A 22,837-nucleotide genomic window follows, 5' to 3' on the forward strand; every position below is an offset into this window, starting at 1 on the left:
TCCCCCGGGTGTTCACGAAAGTTATGGCGGTGGTCGCAGCTCATCTGCGCAGATCAGGGGTTCCAGTCTTCCCCTATCTCGACAACTGGCTGTTGAAGGCTCCCACCTCCAGACTACGACGGACTTCCTGCATTTGCTGGGGTTCTCAGTTAACGTGCTGAAGTCGCACCTGATTCCATCCGATAAGCTCCTTTTCATCGGAGCGGTTCTGGACACAACACAGTTTTGGGTCTATCCTCCCGAGCAGCAAGTCCAGTATATTGGGGCTATGATACCGATGTTTCAGCCTCCATCCCGGTGTTCGGTGAGAATGACCCTGAGGCTGCTGGGCCTCATGGCCTCCTGCATCCTGCTGGTGCATCATGCCAGATGGCATATACGTGCTCTGCAGTGGGAACTGAAGTTTCAGTGGGCGCAGCACCAGGGGAATCTTTCAAATGACATTCAGATTTCGGAGGGGACTGCAAGTCAGTTGCAGTGGTGGTTCACGAACCAGGATTGGGTCAACAGCAGATCCCTCTACCTTCTCCAACCTGAGTTCACAGTAGTGACTGATGCGTCACTCCTGGGTTGGGGCAGCCATATGGGAATGGTGGAGATCAAAGACCTCTGGTCTCTGACGGAGTCCAGGCACCACATCAACCCTCTGGAGCTCCGGGCGATTCATCTTGCACTGAAGGCATTCCTTCTTTCTGTCAAAAGAAGAGTGGTGCAGGTGTTCACGGACAACACCACCGCCATGTGGTACTGCAACAAACAGGGCAGGGTGGGGTCGTGGACCGTATGTCAAGAGGCTCTTCGCCTTTGGACATGGCTGGAACATCAGGGCATATCTCTGGTAGTTCAACACTTAACAGGTTCACTGAACGCAAGGACGGACAAACTCAGCCGCCAGTGCATGATGGATCACAAATGGCATCTTCACTCGAAGGTCGTGCTAGGTCTCTTTCAGTAGTGGGGAGAGCCTTGGTTAGATCTATTCGCCACCGAAGAGAACGCTCAATGTCAGCAGTTCTGCGTGTTAGAGTTTCCAAAGCGGCTCTCGCTCGGCGACCCTTTTCGTTGCGAGTGGAGTTGCGTCCTCCTGTACCACTTCTGCCAAGATTGCTGAAGGAGATCAAACGCGATCAGTCCCAAGTCTGGTACCCCGAGCTCTTGAGCATGGCCTTCGATCCTATTGTTAACAGATTTCTGAAGTGCATTACTCATCTCTTTCCTCCTTCTCCTTTCGTAATACCCTAGTGGGAGTTGACCTCACTTATCTTATGTGTGCTCCCTTTGAGCGCCTACATAATTGTCCTCTTCGCCTCCTTAGAAGACTAGTTTTTTGCTTGCCATCACCTCTGCTTGCAGGATGAGTGAGCTTCAGGCTTATCCTCCAGACCTCCCTTTCTTGCTGTCCATCCAAACAAAGTAGTCCTCCGTGTAAGCCCTCTTTTCTGCCCAAAGTGATTGCCTCTTTCCACATAGGTCTGACCATCAGATTACCTACCTTCTTCCCACCTCTGCTGTGTTTTTCTCTGCCAGGTGCACAACATATAGACTGTTCACACACTTTCTGTAGTATGCTTTGTTCTGGGCAGATAAACTCTAATCCCCACTCTACTTCTATCCTCGTGTTAGTGCAGCATGATGTAAACAGTAATTGTAATGTATTTAGATTTACATAACACTTACTACCCCATACGAACTTTGAAGCGCTTTTTTGACGAGTAGTACACTACTCTAGGACCCAAAAATGATTAGTGGTGAATTAGTATAGGGAAATATAAAATGTATATGAGAGCTGGACATGTTGGTTTGTTAGTTGGGTTAAAAAAGATTGTGGAGGGATAGAAGAGGGAAGGTTTTGCATTTATATAGCGCTTGCTACCCCTGATGAAGTGTTGAAGTGCTTTTCGGCGAGTAGCATGCTACTCCAGATCCCAACAAGATGAATAGACAGATCAATTATGGTGGGGAGGTTGTTTTATTGTATACACAAAACTGTACACAAATTAATAAAATTCCGTTGTAAAGTTGTATCCAAGAGGCAAGTATAGTCTCTGATAATAATGTATACAATACTGATAAGTTTTAAGTTGGCTTGCCATCAAGACTGATGCCCCGTAATGTTGATGCAAAGCCATCTGTGCTGGAGTATCTTAGACTCTTTTTGAATTTTACCATCCACCTTGTAGGTACTGCTATTTGTATCATGTCCACGTTGTAGGCAGGCACAAACGCCTAAATTGTGCACTATTTATATTAAGCATAATAAGCATAATGTAAGTGAGCAGATGACAGTAAGCACTGTACAAGCTGTATTAGGTGCTTAGAAGTAGAGTGACATAGAGGGCAATAAACACTCACTAAATCTTTTTTATTATTATTAACAGTCCTCATAAGAACATACAATTCAATACGATATACAAATAGCCCATTGGGGAACAGTTCAGGCATCATCTGGATATTACACATCCGAGAAACACAAGTGTCTTTCATGAATACAAATTGACTACTCCTCCAAGGACTCCACTGTATTATTGACACGGGCGAAAAGGCAAACAAGCAGTCAGGAGGCGCACTGATTGTATACCCCTACCTGACAGGATAGTGACAGGCCCCAACCACCTGCAGGGGAAACTTGCCACCTCACTTAATAGCTGCCAGACACTTTACTATGTAAGCAGACTGGTGGTTTACAACTGCGCCTACGTTGGGGCACCACATGTTTTTTCCAGCATAATCTGGTGTGCTCCCCCCTGTGTGGGATGATAGCACCCACTGAAAACTGCACCGTTGTGTAGTCTGGGACAGTGCACCTTCCATGTAATTCTGAACTGGGCCTTTAAATACGGTACTATTTTGTGTGCCTATTTAATTCAGGTATACAAAGAATGTGGTACTACTTGTATACTAGGGTAGGACAAGGAAGATTGAATTTCTATGGTGGCAGAAATGTTTTTGTCAAAGTGCTTTATGCCGTAAACACCCTCCCGTACCCTGAACATAATGAGATTACGTAGAATACACCTCTGCGTGCCTAATGCTGCCATTTGTATTTCAAGACCAGTGATTAATGTGGCTTTATCAAGTTTAAAGCCATTAGGCGTTTCCGACCTGTCTGATACTTGTATATGGAAAAGATGGGTCATTTGAACCTAAAGATAGATAAACATATTCATAGGTCACGATTTATGTCTGCATCTAATATAAAACTGTAAATTAGGAGAGGTGATAAGTGAGAAGTTAAAGGCAGCCGCTAATCGAGCTGCATTTGTACATAGGCCTTCCTATATTATGATATCTATTCCTGCTTAAGTCTTTAATTGTAATGAATACTTTAATACCCAGGCATGAAGTCATCGTCGAGCTGTTTAGATAATCCACCTGTCTCGCCACTTCTTCCCCACTGCATCCTTAACCAGTGGCCTAGCCAGTGTGCCTTGGGCCCCAAGGCAAGAAAGGAAATGTGACCTCTGCCGTTTATTTGGACTGTGGAAAACAGCAATAATCATTGTTCTGTGGGCCCCTCAGGCCTCTGTTTGAACTGTGACAAACAGCAATTATCAGGGTTCAGTGGGCCTTTAAGGCATCTGGGACCTGGTGCCACTGCACCTGCTGCACCAATGGTAAGCTACGCCCCTGCCCTTAACAGCTTCTATTCTAGCCCCACTGGAGAACCGAAATAGCCAAGTACTGATCTGGCCATATATGCAGGCATGCAGCCGCCTCTTCCTCTGAAGGGATTTAAGTCGCTTGAAAGCAGCATGCAGGAAACAACCATTTTCTGAGGTAAAGTCAACCAACACCTCTTCTGTTCCAACCTGAATCCATTTAAAACCAGGGATGAAAAAACGGTTCATCGTCATCCCTTGCTTATCAGAAGGGTAAAACAGATTCATCTAACATTACAGTGTACCACATAACAAATTGTGATTCTGTTTACAAATAAAACTAGCATGCATATATAAAGGGCAGCCTTTGGCCAAAATAGCCATTTTCCCTACCCATACTTTTAACACATCTTATACAAAAAATGCTAATTACATTGTCATCCGGAAATAGTCATTAGCGCCTACTCATAACCAAATGCCACTTAGAATTGTCTTTCACTTCAAGCTTTCAAAGGTATATTAATATAAAAGCAGTATTGAATTTTTTGACGTTGTGTACTCTTACCAAAATTTAAAGCATCAACTTTATATGACACACCATAGAAAAAAGGAGTTGTTTATATATACTAAACCTCCAGAAATGTTTGATTAACCAGTTGTAAAGTCACGTCTAGCTTAGTTAGTTTATAGTCTTCTTTTTTTTTAATAGCAATTATTTCACATTGTTACTGAATATGCATGGCTAAACACTTATGAGGTCCCAAAGGCGAGACCTATTGGCTATGACAATGCTTGTTATTGATTGAGTACATTGAGCGGCAGAACTTTTGATTAAGTCCTGAAGAATGCCGCAAACACCTATTTGGAGGGTTAATATGCTGAAACATGTTGACCTCTTATTGACTCTAACAGTGTATATATATTTCTCCCACAGTGTCCTATTTTTAATCCTGCCCCAGGGGTGTACAAATAATGGAAACCACATACCCTTTAACAAGTTTTAACTTTCACTCTGCTGCCCCCACTACCCTGAGCTCATTATTGTGGTATTTAGTATACCTTTCTCTATAACATAATATGCCTGAACTCCTCCCTCTCAGTGAGGGGGTTGTTTCATGGTGCAAGGAGATTCCCAATAAGGAAGCATGCCAACTATGGTTGGTGAGGGAAATCGTCCTTTTAAATGGATATTTCATCTTAGCTAGGTCTTCATTTGCAACAGTAATCCTCAGAGACCCAAGGGTTTCTTGATTGTGGAAGAAATGCATTTTTACCCCTTCATTGTACGTTGAAGCACAGACCATTGCATGAAATGTGATCTATGTAGGGAAAATACTCTGTGCACTGACAAACTGTGTTAAAATAACAGAAAGTTGATCATCGCAAATATAACTAGTATGTTAATTCTAGCATATTTTTGATACCACAAGGTATACAAAATTTGTGGATCTTTATCTGATATCTTTATCAGTAAGTTATCTGAAATTATTGAACATAAACTTTTCCAAGTATTATTTCGAAAGATTAAGGAATTGCTCTTTTCTAAACTAACCCCAGTGCGTATGACTACAATAATCACCTCTCTCAAATCAATATTGTGCTTGTTTTAGTGAGAAAGCTAAATGATCTAGGAGAAACCAGGGACTGGCGTCAGTATTTTTCTTAGGAAGATTCAAGTTAGAGAGTGAAAACACTTTTTAGAATGCCCCAAAAATTGGAATGAAGATATTTCAATATGTTTGACAAAAAGAATAGGGACATTCATTGACAATATTGAAATTCTGAACTAACAGGAACAAATATTTACACGACATTACAAAAATATTAGAGGCAAAATTTCAGCAATATCGGAAATACTGAGGTTCATGTACTAATAATCCATTTGGTAAAAAGTGGTTGCTTGTAGCGTCAGCACACTACTTTGTCTGTGATAGCTTTTAAATAAAGCCATTTTTAATGCACCCCATTTTACTTTCAGATTCACAAATGTCCCCTTGGGTTACTACCTCCTGTTACTGTTTTTCAGTCCACATATGGTTTCAAAGCTCAATACATACCTTATTAAATATTCAGAAGGGAAACTATTAACATTCCCCTTCCAAATTCTGAATTGTTAAATGGGTTTAGTACATTTCAAAAAGGGGTTTAGCATTTGCAAACTCTGTGAATTACTGAACCAGTAGATTTTTTTAACAATAAAACATGAGGCCATTTTTCTCAATTCCCTCCAAATTAAGTTTGCTAATATTGTTCGTTGAATAATAACCGGTGCATGTATCTATTTAGTGTTAGTGTTGCTTCAGATCAAATAAAACCATCACACATAACTCTTACACAATACTTAAAGACAGAATTCCTGACATCCAGCGTTAATGTTTTGTTAAATATATTTGCAAATGTTGTCACTTAAACAGGAACGCAGCTAAAGCAGTCTCTGGACATAAAATAGGATGTAATCATAACCTTTAGATACATTTTCTGAGTTTCAGGAACAATATGTGTCTTCTGGGTTTACTCTAAACCACTATAATAAACATATTCAATGATTTTAGATTTGATCTGTTTGTACTGGTTTCCATTGCAGACAATAATCTAGATTTAGACCAAGGATCAATTCCACCCATGGCTTTTAAAATCTATTTATCAATGATCTGTATTAGTGTTATCGCAACTAAAACTGTAAGAGAACTGATCTGAGAGATGGACCTTCAAGTATTATGCTCGGTCAATTTATTGAACAAACTATGGCGTTAAAATCTGAATAGATTAGGTCCTCAAGCATTGCCTGACCACTGTATTTAACATCAATAGATTACTTATCAGAACATTTTCTTTAAGTACAATTCAGTCATCTTCTATTTTTTGTGGAGCTCATGCTGGGTTTGTTAGAACTCTTTCAAAAGTATGACATTTAAATGTCCCAAACATCAGGAATTCTAGTTTCAAGCCTGGTCAAACCTTAATGAATGCTACACCAAAATATGCCCTTCTGTTCGTACATTTTATTGTGCACCATGATTCAGAAATGGCATGTTTTTGCTTTCAGAGGTAAAATTCGAAACATATTTATTGTTATTGCCAGCCGAAAAATAATCACTAATTGGGAAGATAACAACAAGTGGTCTTGTGATGCTTGCTAGAATGGGAAGTGTTTAATCAAAAAGTGGATGGAATTCAAGTTTAGGAGACATTTTTTACAAAAGTGTATGGATTTTGTATATATTTCAAATTGTTGATCTCCAAAGTGGCCTAAATAAATAAATTGAATTGAAATTCAAGTTTATCATTTGAATCCTATTGTTGGCAGAAAAACACGCCAACTGTTATGGAATGGTGGAGCTTTGTTAAAGAAATTTATGCTATGGAGACCACTCTTGCTACCTCAAAGGGCCTCCGGGCTAAACAAAAAACTGACAAAATCTGGGGGACATTTATATCTTAATTACTGGCATCTTTCTTTTTTTTTCTCTTTTTTCTCTTTTCTTTTTATATGACCGTATTTTTGCTTGTGATTAATGTAAAGTTTAAATGTGATTTTTGTATATTATGACTTGTACATTTGATGCAAATAAAAAATATTAAAAAAAAAAAAAAAATGAATCCTATTGTTGGAAAAGATGTGATTTTGAACTCCATGAGGCGGTTCCTTTCCAGAAAGCATTCAGGTTGTAATCATGAGTCAAATAATGCTGAGGAGGTTAAAATATTCAAATTGAATTCTAATTACATATGAAATGTTCATTGTTCAATATATTTCTCTTAGTATTTTAATGTGAGGACTATTTGCTTAAGCAAAATAATTAGTATTTGTTTTTCTACATGTAGGAAGCATTACATTAATGAAATCACTGTATCCCCACCTTCTTTGTTTCCTTTCCTGTTCTTTATGAACGTTTCTATGGTTGAACTTTAAAGTTTGCCCGAAATTAGGAATTGTGCTCTACATAACTTTGCTGTGTTACAGTATGTTGATTTTTATGTACTACTTTTGTCTCTTATGTTTATGGCAACTGATGTTTGGTTTTGCTTTAATAATCAGCTTATGTTTATTAGGTTTTATTATTCAAATAAAAAGTTGCAAACACAACAAATGGTAGTTGATATGTATTTACAACTGCAGCATTTTTATTGTATGGGCAGTTTCAAAGAGACCAAAAATATGGTCTGTGGGTTGAGGACCACATTGGCATCAGCAGAGAGAGGTTTGGGCAGGTGATTAGGGGTACATGTAAGGTTGGAAGTAGGGGGAACAAAGCATGTCCATTGTGTGGACTGTGACTCCTGGAGTTAGTGTGAGGGATACCATGCTACCCTGTAAATGAATCCCCTAGTGATTATTATCAACAAATTTTATTCGGTTTTACAAAAGAAAAACATCTTCCAAGTTACAGATTGACAAATATAATATGTCCAAGTTAATCAGAACACAAGATAAAAATTCATGAATTACAGCAGTAGCTTTTTGCGTCTGTGAGATCTCAATGAATGCCGTCATCAGAATCGGTAGCCGCTGGGGACAACACAGTGCATGGGCTGTTACTGGTTCAAGCAAAGTATCAACATCCGTTGGCATGACGGATGGGAGTGTGAGACATGTGTCTAACACGTATTCTTCTCCGCATAGCAGGCAGCGTAGAACAGGTAGGATGCAATCTTGCCAAATTGGTCTGAATGACAGAAACCATGTGGTATTTAATTCTCTTAGACGAGGTAGTCCCAAAATTTGGACGATGCGCTCATGACACTTCATCGCCAGTAGAGTTGTCTCCATGGAGAACTAGGTGTCGTTTGTGAAATGACTTGCCATATCGCAGCAATAGAAGCAAAAATAGTATTCCTGCAGCGAGTCCCAAAATGAGAGGCAATCCGCCAAACAGATAGATAGATAGATAGATAGATAGATAGATAGATAGATAGATAGATAGATAGATAGATAGATAGATAGATAGATAGATGGAGTGAGGGCGATAGATAGATAGATTGATAGATAGATAGATAGATAGATAGATAGATAGATAGATAGATAGATAGATAGATAGATATAGTGAGATAGATAGATAGATAGATAGATAGATAGATAGATAGATAGATAGATAGATAGATAGATAGATAGATAGAGGGCAATAGATAGAGTGAGGGCAATAGATAGAGTGAGGGCAATAGATAGAGTGAGGGTGATAGATAGATAGATAGATAGATAGATAGATAGATAGATAGATAGATAGATAGATAGATAGATAGATAGATTGAGTGAGGGGGATAGATAGATAGAGTGAGGGTGATAAATAGATAGAGGGAGATAGATAGATAGATAGAGTGATGGCGATAGATAGAGTGAGGGCGATAGATAGATAGATAGATAGATAGATAGATAGATAGATAGATAGATAGATAGATAGATAGATAGATAGACAGACAGATAGATACAGTGAGGGCGATAGATAGAGTGAGGGCGATAGATAGATAGATAGATAGATAGATAGATAGATAGATAGATAGATAGATAGATAGATAGATAGATAGATAGATAGATAGATAGATAGATAGATAGATAGATAGATAGATAGATAGAGTGAGGGCGATAGATGGATAGATAGAGTGAGATAGATAGATAGATAGATAGATAGATAGATAGATAGATAGATAGATAGATAGATAGATAGATAGATAGATAGAATTATTTAGACCATTTTATCCCTTTGAAACGCTCGAGACCTAGGCGAGATCAGTCCCACCCCTGGTACTCGGAGACTCTCGCTGAAACTAAAAAACATTGCAAGTTGCTAGAGCGTATCTGGAGACGATCTTATGACCCCCTGGCCAAAACTAAGTTTAGAATGGCCACTAAAGCTTATCATAAGCTTATAAAGAAAACTAAAGCCATCTACTATACAGACCTGATTACCTCAAGCACAAATCGCTCTAAAACGATCTTTTCCCTGGTGAAAGATATGACCAATGCCCCGGTAGGCACAGGCAACCTGGTAGTGTCAGATGCACAGTGTGAAGAACTGTCTCGTTTCTTTATTAATAAAGTCAAAGAGATATACGACCTACTACAACTGGATAGTCCATCGGGGCCCCCTAATCCTGCTAGAGACAATCTTGATCCTCCCTACTCCCTCCTGACCCTCCCACCTATAGAACAGCCAGGGATGGAACACCTAGCCCTAAGAGTAAAGTCAGGATCCCCGGATGATCCCATCAAACCGGAACTTTTCAGATCACTTCATGACTCTGTCCTGCACGAAGGGCGAGAGCTGATTAATTGTTCTTTACAACAAGCCACCGTTCCCAAATCCTGGAAACATGCCAAAGTATTACCTCTCTTGAAAAAACCAACACTGGATCCTTCAAGGCCAGACAGCTTCCGACCTATTTCGCTGCTCCCTTATCTTGCGAAAGTGGCGGAAGCACATGTCAATTCCATCTTGACTGCCTACTTGGAGTCCAATGGGATTCTTGATGAGTCCCAGAATGGCTTCCGTGCTAACCACAGTACGGAGTCTGCCCTGTTAACAGTCACAGAACACCTAAGGGCCTCCCTGGACATGGGCACAACCTCTATCCTGGTTCTGTTGGATTTGAGTGCGGCCTTTGACGCGGTCTCCCACAAGATACTACTTGAGAGACTGTGAGAGATCGGAGTCAGGGAAACAGCCCTGGACTGGTTTGCGTCATTTCTATATGACCGCTCCTTCCAGGTGCATGCCCCGCCGTACTCATCCAGCAAGCTCCCTCTTGAATGTGGGGTGCCTCAGGGGTCTGCGCTCAGTCCCACATTGTTCAATGTGTACGTCCGCCCCCTGGCCTTGATGGCCCTGGAACGTAAGATCCAGTTAACATCATATGCGGACGACACACAACTCATTTTCAACTTCTCCAATAACAATGTGGAGGACCAAATTAAATTCCAAGAAGACATTCTGGCGATTTCAAGGTGGCTATCTAACAACTGTCTTCAGTTAAACGCCTCTAAAACAGAGGTACTCCTGATAGGCAATGGCACGCAGACTTGGGACGAGCATTGGTGGCCTCCTGCGCTGGGACCAGCTCCTATACCCAAGGAGTCAGTAAAAAATCTAGGGGTGTTGCTTGACAATTCACTCAACCTGGATTCCCATGCCAAAAAAGTGGCAGGTACTTGTTACGGGCGTCTTCGCTCTCTTAAACCCATCTTGTTTTTTTTTAGCCCTCTGCCCGCCAGATTATAGTCCAGGCATTAGTTCTATCTCACCTGGACTATTGCAATGCCCTCATGCTAGGCTCCAATATGACTGCAAAAAACAGGTTGCAAAGAGCACAGAACGCCGCCGCCCGCATTCTATTTGCCCTACCTAAAACTTGCCACACGTCCCCCTTTCTCCGACGACTACATTGGCTTCCAATACAACAACACATTCAATTCAAGACTCTTTGCCTCACCCACAAAATCCTGTATAATGCTGGCCCCCAAACTCTGCAGGGACTGTGCTCTTTTTATACTCCCACGCGCGCACTCCGCTCAGCGGACCTCTCTCTAGCTTATACTGTCAGGATTTGGAGGAGCAGAGCCGGCGGCCGCTCCTTCAGGTATTTGGCCCGTAAGCTCTGGAATTCTATCCCCTCTAAAGCTCGGGCCACTTCAAATCACCTGCAATTCCGAAAACGTATAAAAACTTGGCTGTTTGCATCCATCTAGCACTTCCTCTGCCGTACTTGCTTCTGGTATGTCCGCAAGCGCTGTGACGCCCCGTTGCTGGTGTAGCCATGCGCTATACAAGATCACATAACATAACATAACATAGATAGATAGATAGATAGATAGATAGATAGATAGATAGATAGATAGATAGATAGATAGAGTGAGGAGAGATCAGATAGTAAAAAAGCAAGACTTCTGGTGACCAAACAGGAGCTTGAATGTCATATTTCTGGCTGTAGCACTTAAATTAAAATGCAGTTCATTCAACTAAGATTACCCCTTACTAGAAGGTGAGTACCCTGCTGTGGCGTTTTACTGGGTTCCAAATATAACGTAAGCATGTAAAAACATTGAAGAGCCTTTCAGCGTGGCAAATACTAATTGCAAAGCATGTGGTACTCCTTCAAAAAACATATGATTAATGTGGTTGTAGGTGGCCAAACTTCATCTTGTAAATTACTCTTCTTTTAGAATAGAGCCGTCTCTTTGTCACCAGAAGCCTTGCAGACACCCCTTTGGGGAACTGAACTATAATGTAAGATAAGCTTAAACTATTTCATGCATCACTGAGTGCGATCTCCTGTGTCCCTTCTGTGAGAAGTTGGCCTGATATATGATGCTCACTAGCTCTAGTGATCACCTTGTATCAGTCCAAACATCCCTTATGGTGATTGGTTGTAAGTCAACCTTATAGACCAGCTATCCTAGTAGCGTGGACAAAAGCAGTCTTTAGGCTAAACTCTGAATGGCATGTGAAGCCAGCTGTTTTACCACATATAACCCCTTGAATACCAAGTGAAAGGACACCACACAGGTTGTTATGAAAATAAACAGATATTTATTAACTAACATACACCTCTGAACTCTTTATGAAGTCAGAGGGCTAAGCACATGACAATACTTGAAAGGAAATACGAGTTCGCACAGTATTTCCAAGAACGCCTGAGGGGCGCAACAAACCATATACTAATTGAATGGAATGCGAAAGTCAATCAAAGGAATGGAGCTGTCCAGAGGCTATAGGATCGTTGGGACCACACTATACTAACTGGAGGTAAGTAATAGGAGGCCCACAGAACGCGTGTGCAGAGTGTGAACTCACACGCGAGATGCGTACAATCGTCTATGGACAGTACAGTTTAAAGAAAAGGTGAGTATGGACGTCCCTGACTAGGTAGGACTGAAACGAAAATGGAACTGGACACTAGGATAGTGAAGCTACCCCTGAGCACCGAAATGCTTGTGTTACCTCACCAACAGGCTGCGGGTGCATAGGTGCCAAGTTGTGTCGGGTTCCGGCGTTGAAGTCTATGGCGCCTGGAGGAAAAGATGCTGCAGGCGGTCAGGAGGAAGATGTCCGGTGCAATCCAAGGGTGGATTGGTGAAGAGAGGAACCTGAAAGCAGAGGGGACAATGTTCAAAGTCACTAGCCAGTGACTGGAGTGGAACCAGGAGTGGAACCAGATGTCGTCGTCGCGATCAGGTGATGGTGGACGCTTGTCTCTGCAGCCACGTGGACCAGGTGGTGTCTTCGACGACCAGGATGGAGGCACGAGCTGTCCCACGCAGGCTCTCGCTGTCGGCCATGTCCTCTCCGGATTCGGGTTCAACAGGCCTTGGCAAAGGCAACCCACGCAGTGAGTGGAAACGGCGTCTGGAGTGGACCAGGAGGGTCCGGGGTGCTCCTCTTTTGGAAGGGAGCAAGGGCCAGTCTGGAGCAACCAGACCAGCAGCAAAGTTGTCGGAGTTCATCGTCTAGGAGGTCACAAGCCAGCCGGCAAGTGACCAGACAACGCGTCGAGCAGCAAACAGGCAGAAGGGCCCCACGCAGATCTCGTGGATGCTGGAGGGCTGATCTTCAATGCAGGAGCTGCTCGGGGTCGGGGCTTTTCAGTCCCCAAAGCACTTGGACGAGGATGCCTCTGAAGTCGTGCTGGAGTGAGGTGCTGCTTCTTCCAAGATGGCCGGTCCCACGTGTCTCGTCGCACCCACGGGTCTCAGCTCTGCTGGAGATGTGGGTAGAGGTCGGAGAGGTCTGGGAGTCCGGGTCTCGTCGGGCTCTGAAGTCTGGATCCTTGCAGGAAGACGACAAAGGGAAGCCGCTGGACGCTGATGGTGCCTGCTTGTGCAGGGTGGACACTCCTTGCCCACAAGGGAGATTTCTTCAGTCTTCTGGGGAGCAGAACGTCGAAGGTCAAGAGTTCTTCGTGGAAGTTGTCAAGAGTAATCTGATTTGGAATGGGACCAGCTCCTACCTTTATCCGGCTAAAGGGGGCTGCACTACGACTAGGTCCCTCCTCTGGGTGGGACCAGGAAGGGGGGTGGTTACACCCCCTTTCCTTTGTCCGGTCTTGCGCCGGCTCTGGGGCTGGAGTGCCCCAGGAACTGGTTCTGACCGGTGTATGCACAGGGCACCTTGTGTGCCCCAGGCATGTCTCATTCCATTGAGCCCTGTCCTACCTAATACACAAAATCCTGTCTGGGGTGGTGCTAGCACCTCCCAAGGCAGGAAACCATTTGTCCAAGCCGCCCTCTCTGGAAGGACTCCCAGCAGCAGGAGGTCAGACTTGTGTCTGTGGTGGCAGCATCCATTTTGTGATGCTGAGGCTCGAGTTAACTTTAACCGGGGTTCACAGTTACATACATGTCGTGTCCCTCTAGAAGGGTGGAATGCTAACCCCGTCGCCAGAATTGGCGAGGGGTTAGTATTCCAATTCCTATGACACCTTACTCGACATGTTTTGATAATGCTATGCCAAAGTTAGCATTTGACCGCGAGGTTCATAATGCACTTAAGAGTATATGGTATAGCGTTATCATGGAACAGCTATTAGGACTTGGTTCCGCAAGCTGCAAACGGGCTCAGCTCATGCCAGAGCACCATCTCACATAATTCCAAGCACTCTGCCTTCAGGATTGATAAGGCCTGCCATAGGAGTGACTGATAGGAATATATGTGTCCATTTTTAGGGTTAGATATAGGAATACTATATCTAAAGCAAAGGGTGATTACACCACCTTGCCCCAGCTGTCATGCAGCTAGTTGTGTCAGATTTGGATGGCCAGCCAGGGGTGGCATAATACATGCTGCAGCCCCTGGTAGGCCCTGGGAACACCTATGCCCTGGATACCTAAGGTATACTGTACAGGGACTGATAAGGTGGTCCAGTACCAATTGGTAAATGCACCTAAGGTACATGCTTGTCAATTTAGAGAGAGAACAGCTAGGCTGTGGGTCTGATTAGCAGGCCCACAGCCAGGGAAAGTCGTAAACCAGTGAAGCAAAAAGCAAAAATCGGGGGTGACCATAGGATTGCAGACCCCACTCTCCTACACTTTCCATAAAGTCTTGGGGTGTGCTGGAAGCGAACTGTGTGAATCCAACATGTCAATCAACGGCTGCAATGGCTTTACAATAACCACTTATTGTAAATTACGCTGTGGTTACTAAAGAGGTTTGGTAACTCCCTACACCCGTGTGTGTCCACCTCATAAAAATATCACTGGAGCACCTAATCCCACTACAGAGAAGAGAGGGGCAAAAGGAAGGGCGGCTGCAAGATTGACGGACAGGGGGCAGGCCTCCATGTGGCTGCAGAGTAGCATACTGAGGGGATGGAAGAGGTAACAAGCACTGTCAAAGTAAACACGAGCAGTAAGGGCACTCACCCAAAAATCCTCCCTGTAGCGCTAGTCTTGGCTGTAAAATAATGGGGTTGCGTGGAAAGTGGGCAGAGTGCCAGGATTTAAATGCCTCAGGAGTGCTCAGCTTGTGAGCATCTGCTGCAGCAACAGACCCACAATCCGGTCCCCTCGGGCTCACCCACCGCAGCGCAGGCAGTTTGCAGATGCACAGAAGACGTTTTCAGCAGAAGTCCTGACAAAGACACGTCCTCTCAAAAAACCCAGATGATTTTAGATATCCCTGTCGTGAAACAAATGAGATGCACTTTTAAAAGTACGGCTTGTAGGTAGAAAGGAGGTTTCTGTTTTATTCAAGTTCAAAAAGAAGCTAAGTGACAAAATGCCAGTTTCATTGAAAACGTGTAAATGTCTGAATGAGGAAATGCAACAGGACACTCGTCTCCTCGTACGTAGAGCGGTAGAGGGGAAATCGGAGAGAGGTGGAAGAGTAAGGAGAATGAGAAACGTAAAACCCAGCAGGGCAAGTAATCTCGAGACATTATTTAGAAAGCAGAGAAAGCAGCACTAGCGCGAGTCGACTAAGGAAAATATAATTGCAAAAAGGCTGGAAAACAGCCCAAGTCCTATGCAAGCTCTGGCATTGCGCGGAGGGGGGCGGGGGAGTGGATTCCTTTGAAGTCTTTGAAGGCTGAAGCTCACAGGCTGCCAAATGGTGTGCAATGTGCATGCGCCCAAACATATGCACTGTATAGATATCCCCGTCATGAAACAAATGAGATGCACTTTTAAAAGTACGGCTTGTAGGCAGAAAGGGAGGTTTCAGTTTTATTCAAGTTCAAAAAGAAGCTAAGTGACAAAATGCCAGTTTCACTGAAAACGTGTCAATGTCTAAATGAGGAAATGCAACAGGACACCCGTCTACTCATACGTGGAGCGGTAGAGGGGATATCGGAGAGAGGTGGAAGAGTAAGGAGAATGAGAAATGTAAAACCCAGCAGGGCAAGTAATCTCGAGACATTATTTGGAAAGCAGAGAAAGCAGCACTAGCGCGAGTTGGCTAAGAAAAATGTAATTGCAATAGGGCCGGAAAACAGCCCAAGTCCTAAACAAGCTCTGGCATTGCGCGGAGAGTGGGGGGGGCGGATTCCTTTAAAGTCTATGAAGTCTGAAGCTCACAGCCTGCCAAATGGTGTGCGATGTGCATGCGCCCAAACACATGCACTGTAGGCAATCCGCCTGAAAAAGCCTTTGGGAGCATTTTTTAAAGTCCCTACTTTATATCTCGCCAAAGCATTGCTACCGCAATGGCTTAGGCGAGACCTAAAAACATGGGTGGCACATCCTTCTCTATTCAAGCAGCCAAACTATGGAACTCTTTACCCCCCAACAAAAGATCCACTGACAACCACCTTTTCTTCAGAAAACTACTCAAGGATTGGCTCTTTCCCACAAAAGCAGCATACTGTATGTAAGCATTTATTTCACCATAGATATGTACCTATCTTTGTGTATTGCTTTGTATAAACATGTACAATAATTATCTTGTTAATAAAAAGTTTTAAAAATCATTGTTGGCCTACATGTACTTGCTTCCATTGTGCATCTATGTACCTTCCATGTACTTGGATCTGTGTGTCAGTTAGTTTTCTCCTGAAAAAGCATATCCAATGCACTACCCTATTTCTCATCCTGTACCTCTATCAATATCTTTAATCTACATATACTTACCTCCTTTATGTATCTATATACTTTCAATGTACTTATGGATCTATACATTTATCACTTTCTTCTAATTTAGCATTTCCAATGTACTACCATATTTCTCAGCATATACCTCTCTCAATATATCTTCTAGCCCAACTATCTGTCTCATCTCTACTACTCTTTCCAATGCACTACCCTATCTCTCACCCTATACAGCTATCAATATATGCTCTATATCCACTCTCTCATTTATCCCAAACCCCATACCACTACTATGATCCCCAAAATAACCCTTTCTAGACTCTCTCCTACTCTACCCCTCCTTGCATCATCTGACATCTTTTACTATACCGATCCCCAAAGCAAACCTTTCTAAACTCTTCTCTCTGACTCTTCCCCTCCAAAACCCCTTTTACTCATCCAAAAGCCTCCTCCTACTGCTATTACCTCACAAAACAAGCACTGGCGTTGCCAATAGGTCTCGCAGTAGGAAAGTTGGAGCTATTGGTTTTGTAAATGACAAAGCCCTTTATGTATTTAAAATGATAACCAAAGTGCAAGGCATTGTTATTTGCAATTGTAATGGCTCCAACTGTCGTACTGCGAGACCTATTGGCAACGTGAGTGGTTTTTCGTGTGTGAGTGGCGTTGTGTGTGTGAGTGGCGTTGCGTGTGTGAGTGGCGTTGCCTGTGTGAGAGGCGTTGCCTGTGTGAGAGGCGTTGCCTGTGTGAGAGGCGTTGCCTGTGTGAGTGGCGTTGCCCGTGTGAGTGGCGTTGCCCGTGTGAGTGGCGTTGCCCGTGTGAGTGGCGTTGCCTGTGTGAGTGGCGTTGCCTGTGTGAGTGGCGTTGCCTGTGTGAGTGGCGTTGCATGTGTGAGTGGCGTTGCATGTGTGAGTGGCGTTGCATGTGTGAGTGGCGTTGCATGTGTGAGTGGCGTTGCGTAGTTGCGTGGCGTTGCGTAGTTGAGTGGCGTTGCATAGTTGAGTGGCGTTGCGTAGTTGCGTGGCGTTGCGTAGTTGCGTGGCGTTGCGTAGTTGAGTGGCGTTGCGTAGTTGCGTGGTGTTGCGTAGTTGCGTGGCGTTGCGTAGTTGAGTGGCGTTGCGTAGTTGCGTGGCGTTGCGTAGTTGAGTGGCGTTGCGTAGTTGCGTGGCGTTGCGTAGTTGCGTGGCGTTGCGTAGTTGAGTGGCGTTGCGTAGTTGCGTGGCGTTGCGTAGTTGAGTGGCGTTGCGTAGTTGCGTGGCGTTGCGTAGCGTTGCGTAGTTGCATGGCGTTGCGTAGTTGCGTGGCGTTGCGTGGTTGAGTGGCGTTGCGTAGTTGAGTGGCGTTGCGTAGTTGCGTGGCGTTGCGTAGTTGAGTGGCGTTGCGTAGTTGCATGGCGTTGCGTAGCGTTGCGTAGTTGCGTGGCGTTGCGTAGTTGAGTGGCGTTGCGTAGTTGAGTGGCGTTGGGTAGTTGAGTGGCGTTGCATGTGTGAGTGGCGTTGCATGTGTGAGTGGCGTTGCATGTGTGAGTGGCGTTGCATGTGTGAGTGGCGTTACATGTGTGAGTGGCGTTGCATGTGTGAGTGGCGTTGCATGTGTGAGCGTTGCGTAGTTGAGTGGCGTTGCATGTGTGAGCGTTGCGTAGTTGAGTGGCGTTGCATGTGTGAGTGGCGTTGCATGTGTGAGTGGCGTTGCATGTGTGAGTGGCGTTGCATGTGTGAGTGGCGTTGCATGTGTGAGTGGCGTTGCATGTGTGAGCGTTGCGTAGTTGAGTGGCGTTGCGTAGTTGAGTGGCGTTGCGTAGTTGAGTGGCGTTGCATGTGTGAGCGTTGCGTAGTTGAGTGGCGTTGCATGTGTGAGTGGCGTTGCATGTGTGAGTGGCGTTGCATGTGTGAGTGGCGTTGCATGTGTGAGTGGCGTTGCATGTGTGAGTGGCGTTGCATGTGTGAGTGGCGTTGCATGTGTGAGTGGCGTTGCATGTTTGAGTGGCGTTGCATGTGTGAGTGGCGTTGCATGTGTGAGCGTTGCGTAGTTGAGTGGCGTAGCATGTGTGAGCGTTGCGTAGTTGAGTTGCGTTGCATGTGTGAGTGGCGTTGCATGTGTGAGTGGCGTTGCATGTGTGAGTGGCGTTGCATGTGTGAGTGGCGTTGCATGTGTGAGTGGTGTTGCATGTGTGAGTGGCGTTGCATGTGAGTGGCGTTGCATGTGTGAGCGTTGCGTAGTTGAGTGGCGTTGCGTAGTTGAGTGGCGTTGCGTAGTTGAGTGGCGTTGCGTAGTTGAGTGGCGTTGCGTAGTTGAGTGGCGTTGCGTAGTTGAGTGGCGTTGCGTAGTTGCGTGGCGTTGCGTAGTTGCGTGGCGTTGCGTAGTTGAGTGGCGTTGCGTAGTTGCGTGGCGTTGCGTAGTTGTGTGGCGTTGCGTAGTTGAGTGGCGTTGCGTAGTTGCGTGGCGTTGCGTAGTTGCGTGGCGTTGCGTAGTTGCGTGGCGTTGCGTAGCATTGCGTAGTTGCGTGGCGTTGCGTGGTTGAGTGGCGTTGCATGTGTGAGTGGCGTTGCATGTGTGAGTGGCGTTGCATGTGTGAGTGGCGTTGCATGTGTGAGTGGCGTTGCATGTGTGAGTGGCGTTGCATGTGTGAGTGGCGTTGCATGTGTGAGTGGCGTTGCATGTGTGAGTGGCGTTGCATGTGTGAGCGTTGCGTAGTTGAGTGGCGTTGCGTAGTTGAGTGGCGTTGCGTAGTTGCGTGGCTTTGCGTAGTTGAGTGGCGTGGCGTTGCGTAGTTGAGTGGCGTTGCGTAGTTGAGTGGCGTTGCGTAGTTGAGTGGCGTTGCGTAGTTGCGTGGCGTTGCGTAGTTGCGTGGCGTTGCATGTGTGAGTGGCGTTGCATGTGTGAGCGTTGCGTAGTTGAGTGGCGTTGCGTAGTTGGGTGGCGTTGCGTAGTTGCATGGCGTTGCGTCGTTGCGTGGCATTGCGTAGTTGCGTGGCGTTGCGTAGTTGCGTGGCGTTGCGTAGTTGCGTGGCGTTGCGTAGTTGAGTGGCGTTGCGTAGTTGAGTGGCGTTGCGTAGTTGCGTGGCGTTGCGTAGTTGCGTGGCGTTGCGTGGCGTTGCGTAGTTGCGTGGCGTTGCGTAGTTGCGTGGCGTTGCATGTGTGAGTGGCGTTGCATGTGTGCGTAGTTGAGTGGCGTTGCGTGGTTGAGTGGCGTTGCATGTGTGAGTGGCGTTGCATGTGTGAGTGGCGTTGCATGTGAGAGCGTTGCGTAGTTGAGTGGCGTTGCGTAGTTGAGTGGCGTTGCGTAGTTGAGTGGCGTTGCGTAGGTGAGTGGCGTTGCGTAGGTGAGTGGCGTTGCGTAGGTGAGTGGCGTTGCGTAGTTGAGTGGCGTTGCGTAGTTGAGTGGCGTTGCGTAGTTGCGGTGCGTAGTTGCGTGGCGTTGCGTAGTTGCGTGGCGTTGCGTAGTTGCGTGGCGTAGTTGAGTGGCGTTGCGTGGTTGAGTGGCGTTGCGTGGTTGAGTGGCGTTGCGTGGTTGAGTGGCGTTACATGTTTGTGTGAGTGGCGTTGCATGTGTGAGTGGCGTTGCATCCGTGGCGTTGCGTAGTGTTGCGTAGTTGCGTTGCATGGTTGAGTGGCGTTGCGTAGTTGCGTGGCTTTGCGTAGTTGAGTGGCGTTGCGTGGCGTTGCGTAGTTGAGTGGCGTTGCGTAGTTGAGTGGCGTTGCGTAGTTGAGTGGCGTTGCGTAGTTGCGTGGCGTTGCGTAGTTGCGTGGCGTTGCGTAGTTGAGTGGCGTTGCGTGGTTGAGTGGCGTTGCATGTGTGAGTGGCGTTGCATGTGTGCGAAATTGAGTGGCGTTGCGTGGTTGAGTGGCGTTGCATGTGTGAGTGGCGTTGCATGTGTGAGTGGCGTTGCATGTGTGAGTGGCGTTGCATGTGTGAGTGGCGTTGCATGTGTGAGCGTTGCGTAGTTGAGTGGCGTTGCATGTGTGAGCGTTGCGTAGTTGAGTGGCGTTGCATGTGTGAGTGGCGTTGCATGTGTGAGCGTTGCGTAGTTGAGTGGCGTTGCGTAGTTGAGTGGCGTTGCGTAGTTGAGTGGCGTTGCGTAGTTGAGTGGCGTTGCGTAGTTGAGTGGCGTTGCGTAGTTGAGTGGCGTTGCGTAGTTGAGTGGCGTTGCGTAGTTGAGTGGCGTTGCGTCGTTGCGTGGCGTTGCGTCGTTGCGTGGCATTGCGTAGTTGCGTGGCGTTGCGTAGTTGCGTGGCGTTGCGTAGTTGCGTGGCGTTGCGTAGTTGCGTGGCGTTGCGTAGTTGAGTGGCGTTGCGTAGTTGAGTGGCGTTGCGTAGTTGCGTGGCGTTGCGTAGCGTTGCGTAGTTGCGTGGCGTTGCGTAGTTGCGTGGCGTTGCGTGGTTGAGTGGCGTTGCGTAGTTGAGTGGCGTTGCGTAGTTGCGTGGCGTTGCGTAGTTGAGTGGCGTTGCGTAGTTGCATGGCGTTGCGTAGCGTTGCGTAGTTGCGTGGCGTTGCGTAGTTGAGTGGCGTTGCGTAGTTGAGTGGCGTTGGGTAGTTGAGTGGCGTTGCATGTGTGAGTGGCGTTGCATGTGTGAGTGGCGTTGCATGTGTGAGTGGCGTTGCATGTGTGAGTGGCGTTGCATGTGTGAGTGGCGTTGCATGTGTGAGCGTTGCGTAGTTGAGTGGCGTTGCATGTGTGAGCGTTGCGTAGTTGAGTGGCGTTGCATGTGTGAGTGGCGTTGCATGTGTGAGTGGCGTTGCATGTGTGAGTGGCGTTGCATGTGTGAGTGGCGTTGCATGTGTGAGCGTTGCGTAGTTGAGTGGCGTTGCGTAGTTGAGTGGCGTTGCGTAGTTGAGTGGCGTTGCATGTGTGAGCGTTGCGTAGTTGAGTGGCGTTGCATGTGTGAGTGGCGTTGCATGTGTGAGTGGCGTTGCATGTGTGAGTGGCGTTGCATGTGTGAGTGGCGTTGCATGTGTGAGTGGCGTTGCATGTGTGAGCGTTGCGTAGTTGAGTGGCGTTGCGTAGTTGAGTGGCGTTGCGTAGTTGAGTGGCGTTGCATGTGTGAGCGTTGCGTAGTTGAGTGGCGTTGCATGTGTGAGTGGCGTTGCATGTGTGAGTGGCGTTGCATGTGTGAGTGGCGTTGCATGTGTGAGTGGCGTTGCATGTGTGAGTGGCGTTGCATGTGTGAGTGGCGTTGCATGTTTGAGTGGCGTTGCATGTGTGAGTGGCGTTGCATGTGTGAGTGGCGTTGCATGTGTGAGCGTTGCGTAGTTGAGTGGCGTAGCATGTGTGAGCGTTGCGTAGTTGAGTTGCCTTGCATGTGTAAGTGGCGTTGCATGTGTGAGTGGCGTTGCATGTGTGAGTGGCGTTGCATGTGTGAGTGGCGTTGCATGTGTGAGTGGCGTTGCATGTGTGAGTGGTGTTGCATGTGTGAGTGGCGTTGCATGTGAGTGGCGTTGCATGTGTGAGCGTTGCGTAGTTGAGTGGCGTTGCGTAGTTGAGTGGCGTTGCGTAGTTGAGTGGCGTTGCGTAGTTGAGTGGCGTTGCGTAGTTGAGTGGCGTTGCGTAGTTGAGTGGCGTTGCGTAGTTGCGTGGCGTTGCGTAGTTGAGTGGCGTTGCGTAGTTGAGTGGCGTTGCGTAGTTGCGTGGCGTTGCGTAGTTGTGTGGCGTTGCGTAGTTGAGTGGCGTTGCGTAGTTGCGTGGCGTTGCGTAGTTGCGTGGCGTTGCGTAGTTGCGTGGCGTTGCGTAGCATTGCGTAGTTGCGTGGCGTTGCGTGGTTGAGTGGCGTTGCATGTGTGAGTGGCGTTGCATGTGTGAGTGGCGTTGCATGTGTGAGTGGCGTTGCATGTGTGAGTGGCGTTGCATGTGTGAGTGGCGTTGCATGTGTGAGTGGCGTTGCATGTGTGAGTGGCGTTGCATGTGTGAGCGTTGCGTAGTTGAGTGGCGTTGCGTAGTTGAGTGGCGTTGCGTAGTTGCGTGGCTTTGCGTAGTTGAGTGGCGTTGCGTGGCGTTGCGTAGTTGAGTGGCGTTGCGTAGTTGAGTGGCGTTGCGTAGTTGAGTGGCGTTGCGTAGTTGCGTGGCGTTGCGTAGTTGCGTGGCGTTGCGTAGTTGAGTGGCGTTGCGTGGTTGAGTGGCGTTGCATGTGTGAGTGGCGTTGCATGTGTGCGAAATTGAGTGGCGTTGCGTGGTTGAGTGGCGTTGCATGTGTGAGTGGCGTTGCATGTGTGAGTGGCGTTGCATGT

The sequence above is a fragment of the Lissotriton vulgaris genome, chromosome 1_1 (genome assembly GCF_964263255.1).
Source record: "Lissotriton vulgaris chromosome 1_1, aLisVul1.2, whole genome shotgun sequence".
Classification (NCBI taxonomy): domain Eukaryota; kingdom Metazoa; phylum Chordata; class Amphibia; order Caudata; family Salamandridae; genus Lissotriton; species Lissotriton vulgaris.